This window comes from Haemaphysalis longicornis, unplaced genomic scaffold (assembly GCF_048455015.1).
Source record: "Haemaphysalis longicornis isolate Haplotype H1 unplaced genomic scaffold, Haemaphysalis longicornis Haplotype H1 scaffold_4, whole genome shotgun sequence".
In the NCBI taxonomy this organism is placed as follows: domain Eukaryota; kingdom Metazoa; phylum Arthropoda; class Arachnida; order Ixodida; family Ixodidae; genus Haemaphysalis; species Haemaphysalis longicornis.
The window spans coordinates 192,641,044-192,647,635 of record NW_027526361.1 but is presented as its reverse complement, the minus strand read 5'-3'; the positions used below and the strand labels follow the sequence as shown (position 1 = coordinate 192,647,635).

At 45.2% G+C, this 6,592-nt stretch overlaps 1 long non-coding RNA gene across 1 annotated transcript; it reads right to left on the bottom strand.

Annotated features, from left to right (window-relative positions):
- Positions 1-611: 611 nt before the first annotated feature.
- On the bottom strand, positions 612-5,552 carry LOC144179602 (uncharacterized). Its single transcript, XR_013324296.1, has 3 exons — positions 5,360-5,552; positions 4,505-4,705; positions 612-3,116 (listed from the first exon to the last, which is right to left on the bottom strand). It is a non-coding gene; the product is annotated as an uncharacterized LOC144179602 (long non-coding RNA).
- Positions 5,553-6,592: the final 1,040 nt, after the last annotated feature.

Sequence of the window (6,592 nt, the reverse complement as noted above, 5' to 3'; positions counted from 1 at the left end):
CCTGTACCACATGGTATGGGAGTGTCAGAAAACCCCATCTCTTACCCCAAATCCTCACCCAACGTACGAGCAGTGGGCGGACCAGCTGGCCAGCTCCGACCTCTCAGTCCAGCGTATCCTGGTGGAGAGGGCTAGGGCAGCCAGCGCGGACCAGGGCTTCCCGGACTACAGGAGGCCCCCCACCTGGCGGGCACCTGAAGCTCGTCTTAATAAAGTTTATCCACTCCACTCCGTGGCTATGATGCGCGCGTGGTCCCACTCTATCTTGTGGCCCATCTTCTCGGCATGCTCTGCAAGTGCATTCGTCACGGTGTGGCCCTTGGTGACGTCATTTTTGTGCTGTTTAAGACGCCGGCAGAAATTTCCGCTTTCACCAATGTATACCGATTCGCAGTCAGCGCATGGGATTTTGTAGACCACACCAGGGAAACGTTGCCGAGGGAGGATCCTTTATGTTAAGCAAGTCACCCTTAAGCTTGCTTGCTTGCACATGCGCGATCTGCACACCACGTTTTCTGAAGACACGAGCAAGGGCTCCACTTCCAGGCAGTTCCTCCACAAGGATATGACATTAGTGTATCGCACGCCGTTCGATGTCACTGAGATCTGCACCTTGCTACGGTTTTGCCTGTCTAACACTTGCTTCTCGCACAAAAGCGAATTCTACAGGCAAGTTTTCGGTACCGCTATGGGAGCATCTATTTCAGTCACGACTGCAAATATTACAATGGAAGCAATTTAAAACAAGGCATTGGAATTATTTTAGCCGATACCCAAGGTGTTCCCGAGATACTTCGATGACTGCTTCTGCGGTAAGGTGTACATCAGACAAACCAGCCGATGCGTAAATGACCGCCTCAGGGAACATGATCTTTCCATGAAGAATGGCACCGGGTCGCATTTGCCTCATCACTACCGCGAGTGTGGCAAAGGATGCCTTCCGAGACTGACAGAGACAATCATTATCGGAAAGAGTCGTGACACCGTGGCGCAAGAACTGCGCGAAGCGTATTTTATCCAAAAAAAAAAAAACAGCGCAGGCTGTATCAGTGAAGCATCGCTATCCCTGTTTTCGAAGGAGTACCGGATCCTAGACAACATGCGATAAAAAGGTGTGATTGTTGCCTTCAGCTGTGGCTATTTTGTTTTTATAGTATCTTTTTCAGATCTATTATCCTTTGTGTATGTTTGTGCGTTTGTAGACAAGCTACTTATATCGCTGTCTTTCCTTGGAATAAATCAGTTGTTAGTAGCGCATCTGTCTCGTCGTTCTTCGTTTTTTCTGTCCTCGTTTGTAGCGCTCGATTTTCCTTAAGCAATGAACCAACTAGCCCAACAGCATATTTTACTAAAAAAGCGGACCCTGATTTACAACGCTACTTGCCCGTACGATTTCGAAAAGGAGCTTTTGTTATAGCCGACGCTTCAGCTATCACGTCTCTCTCTTTGAAGGGAACAAACCGCACGCGGGCTGCGATCGATCACTATTTTTACCATACATTATGTGCAAACAGCTTCGTGAATATCAACCCAGTATTTTTTGCCTTGCTGCCCATCGGGAAACGAATTATAAAACGGATCTAAAACGATAAGCCAGCTTCCACAGCTAAATGATGCACTAAAGCACGAAAACATTTCCTATCTGCCACTGTTTTCTACTTTAACCAGAGACAGGTGCTGCTGAAAACATTTTACTTTCAAATAAACTAAATCTAACACTCAAAGTAAATACTTCACTTGGGAATTGAACTTTTAAAAATCTAGTCTATTATTTAGGAGAGGAGAAGTTTCGTTAGTTTTCGCACTTGACGAAGACGACGGCCGATATTTGTGCTGATGTATTTGTTACTTAGAGAAAGGCTGATTTTGGCTCACTTAGCGAGTGAGGCAAAAGTCACACAAGCGTTTATAGCCGCGTGTACAACAACTCTATTTAGGTCGTCAAACTTTTGAAAAGGTCTAAAGGATAGAGGTGGCGTTGGGCCAGCCCAAATATGGCCCATATTGGACGCGGGATGCAAGCGGCCAAAAAGTTATAAAATATCTTTTTTTTCTGTGGTAAATGCAATAGGAATGACAAATGTAAGGCATGTGCTCATTTCGCGCTATTTTTATCTTTGAGTAAAAATTTTATTTTTAAGTAAAAAGAGGTTTGCTAACACCAAGACATTCGCAAGCGCGTGAATAGTTTGTAGGCTTCTCATCTTTCTTTCTTTTTTTTTTTTACATTGAAAAAAAAAATGGCGGATACGCCTGCCTATGCGGTTAGTTTAAACATGTGATGGCGACGGCGGTACAGCGCGCTGGTGTAGCAGAGAAACCCCGGGCGAGCACATCCCTGCACCTGGCGGAGCGCCCTGCAAGTCGCCGGAGAAATGCGAGCTTCACGGGACAGGTTCCCCAACCTCCGTCACAGGCAGCTCGGAACTTGTTTCGGCAACTCTCCACCAGGTGCAAACGTCGTCTGCATGAAGCTACTTTGAACGATGGTACCTAGTGTGCAGTGTGCTTGCGAAGCTCAGGATTTCGCCAAGGTGATTTTAAGAGCTTAGACTGCTTATTTGGACAAAGAAAAATTTGAGTGCAGTTGGCCTTTAATGCCGAGACATGTGCATTTAAAAATATTGGAGTTGATTTCCCGTGAGTTTTCACTATTCATTTACGACTTGTAGTGCCATTCACACACCTCCGGAGAAAACATAACCCTAAATGAAGAGGCCCACACAAGGGGCACCCTATTAGGTGCCTTCTGTCCCTTCTGTAGTCCGAGAGCTTTGGCGTGCGGCACCCCATCTCTGACGCTGAGGTTCAGGGCGTGAGGACCGCTTGACCTTCTTGCTAGCCGAGCTCTTGGCCAGCAGGCACTCTACCTGGTCCCCGGTTGACCCCAGGGCGACGCCTGGCAATGCTTGTGGGCTGGACCTTGACGGTACAGCCGCACCTCCGGGCGCTGGTGAAGCCTGCCTTCATGGGCAGGCTCCTTCCTGGGGTTCCTTTCTGATCTTGTGCATCTGCCGCAGCAGCTGCTGAAGGGCAGTGGCATAATATGGGTTGCCAGCAGCTAGGGAAGGCTGGCGCCACCACTCCTCGTAGATCTTCTGCAGCTCCGCAGTGTCCTACGAAAAATTTGTTCAGGATATACCACAGATTTACTCAAAATTTGTTGCATCTCCTATCTTTACTATTGTCTTCTTTGCACTGCTGAAGTAATAAGGGTGTTCCGTAGGTATTCAACTATGGGCCTACCGGGAAACCCATTAGGGCAGAAAAATGTTCACAGAACTCACCTTCCCCTGCCAAGCTTAGATAACCAGTTTGGACCAGAGAATACTACGCAGGTATTTACAGATTAGTTTCACAAACATTAATGCATTCATTGAACTAAATAAAACACAAGAAAAAGCTTTGTTTAGTGCCATGTTCAGTTACATAATAATGACTGATTGATTGATTGACTGCGAGGTTTAAAGTACCGAAACTACACCTTGCTTATGAGGCGCGCTGTAGTGGAGACAGCTGGGGTTTAATTTTGGTCACCTAGGAACAGCTAGGAAGAGTTAACGTGCGCCGAAATCTCGACACACAGACGCTTTCGCTTTTCACTTCTATCAGGAAAATTGCTACCGCAGCCGGTATCGAACCCATGTCCTTGGGCTCAGCAGCACAGCACCATAGCCACTTTAGTCTCACAGAACCCAAGCAACGCCTCTTCAAAATCCCAGGGTTCCTCAAAGCCTTACTTGAGATCCCCTGACCTAGCGCTTTCGCAAGGCACCTTTTTATTCACAGGGCCTTAGTGGCATACAAGGACTATTCAGCGAAACACACAGAAAAAACATTAAGACCAGAATGTAAAATTTTACATCAGAATGTAAAATTTTACATCTCAAAAACTTGCACTGTGCAACTTACTATGTATCTAATGGTATGAGATTGGATCCTGGCAGAGTCTGTTTAACACTTCTTCTTTTAAGCTGGGCTGAAGACTGTCCCACCTGGTGGGGGCCCCTAACACCAGCACAGTGCTGTTTAATGAAAGTTTATTCCTCCTCCTCTTAGCACCCTCCCTATGTCAGAAAGGGCCTCGGAAGACATACGACAGCCAGCATACAAAATTTCACACTAGCTGTGACATATGAATACTACTTCATTCTTGCTCCCCTTTACATGCATTGGAAAAACTTGTTCGTCTTGCTTCTGCTATGATGCTATGCAGTCATGTTGGATTGCCTCAATTTTTGGAGTGTCTTTTTTGGCATCCTGTAGCCTTCTTCTACTTAGCTCCTGCAATTGTACCTTCGTAAAAATAAATTTTACTACAAGAGACCCCTGAAAAAATGCATGCACGTGGTTATAAAATAGGTAGCTCTTTACAAAAGTGGAGTGTGTTGCTGAGAAACAGATCTTGTTCAAATGTCTAGTTGCTACCTAGGTGTCCAGTAACTGGAGTAAGGGTCACAATTATTAGGCTTTGCTAAAATAAATGCACGAGCACAAGCCACACCTCAACACCTCACGTTGGTGACTGCTTCCAGTTGAGCCCTGGGCCTCCAGCTGTGGCTCGGTATCCATAGGCAGCTGCTGCTGTTCAGGCTCTGCTGCCACCGGTTGGCCTTGCCCTGTGGGTGTGCTGGTGCTGGCTACTTGGGAGTTGTCCTGTGTTTGCTTTCCCAGTCAAGCTTCCTGAATGCCCCCTCCAGACATGCTGTAAACAGTTAGGAATAGTGAAAACTGACTGTGAATCAGATCGAATATTCTCAAATACGAATAGTAGAAACCAACCGCGAATTACATATATTCGAATGTAAATGGCAAAATATTACTGCAAATGAATTATTTTCAAATGTGAATAGTGAAAATTCACTTCACATTGAATTTGATTCAAATTGCGCATTGCTCCCACGCCAGGCTGCTGTTAGCTGTGCCACGTATAAAGATGTATTATGAGCTGCACTGTTGTGGCGAATACCACACGCCCATTTATTCCTTCTAAGTGGAACAAAAATAGTAGAGCGAAGGTATGTACTGAGACATATGAACGTCTGGGCCATAATTTAAAAGTAGTTTTACAAGCACAGGCTTTCAGTCAGGCTGTGCCATCTTCATTAGGACAGGTGCATCAGACAAGTCTAGTTAAGTGCGCCGTGGCTGTGCATGTGCTCATCGCTGCCTTTCTCCCGAATTAGAGAATTCAACACTGCAGAACAGAGTTTCTGCGATACCTTTCCGTCTACACTGCATGATAGCTTGCTTGAAGCTGAAAATTAAACTGAGAGAGATACCATGTTTGCATAAACGTTGGCACAGGTCACATAAAAGTAGCAATATATGGAGTGTGCTGGGGTACATAGCTACTTACAATGTTCAACGTGATTTGGTGCTCTTCTGTCCAGCTTAGTGAGGGGGCTCACTCCTTCGTCGCCATACTGCCCTCTCCGCCACCCGCAGAACCAGTGGTAGACGGTGCTGACTGGGGGATTTACAGCGCTGCTAGCGAGCAGGCCCTCACCGTCCTCCTGCCTTGCCAGCTTCGTTTTATGAGGAGCTAGTGCGGCTGCCGGGGTCGTATCATCTTGAAAGTAGCGGAAGAATGCGGCACTTTTGTCCGATGTGGGTTTTAGAAGCCAAAGCCCATCGGCGCAGTCGAGCCCGTGGTTGAGCACCTCATGCAGCTTGATGACAGCAGTCGGCGAGACTGGCCAGTTGAGGAATGGGTCGTTCTGCTGAGTTGCTTTTGTGACTTCCTAATTTTGACATCTACAAATGCTTAGCAGTAGTAGAATGCTTTCCGGCAGTTTCGTTCAAGCTTCTGTGCTGACACCTTCACTCCTTGTGGAACACAAACCTGTAAAAAGAGAATATCACAAATTATCTCAATTCTCAAAATATTATTTAAAGCTTGATATACAATGACTAACCTGCAATATATTTTTTTACTTCAATTACAATTTTATGAAACACAAACGTGTTAAACGGTAATATTATGAATTATTTTAGTTGTGAGAATATTATTGAGAACCAGATATGCAATCTGTAACCTGCAAATGTTTTTTTTTACTTCAATTACCCACTTCATCTGACAAGTTTCACAATCAGACAACTAAGAAATGCTGAAGTTCCAAGGTGATGCGCATACTGTATTAAAGATGTGCCTCCAAGTCATGTTCTGATCTACTTCGCGGAATAAGAAATTGTACAGGTTTAGCACTCGCCTTTCACTTAATTTTCCCATGTATGAAAAATGGGGTTTTAGGAAAATTTGTGTTGGTACCAAGCAAAAAAAAAAAAAACTTGCTCAATCGCTCACGAAATCGAAGCGGAACAGTTGCATGTTATGCTCTTGCATATAACACAATTCTCTCCAAAATAGGACAGTTATATGCTTCCCACATTTCGGTTACGTTGAAATCCACTGAACACGTAATAACACGACACGTTTAAAGCCTCTTTTAAAGCATTTTCAGTTGGTCTTTTTTTCCTCCTCAGCAAGGGGTGCCCCTTTATAGACCGAAGGGGGCAGGAGATAATTGGCTAAAAATCATTCATCTGTGAAAATGTTAAAAGCATGACACACATGCTTGACTCTTTTTGC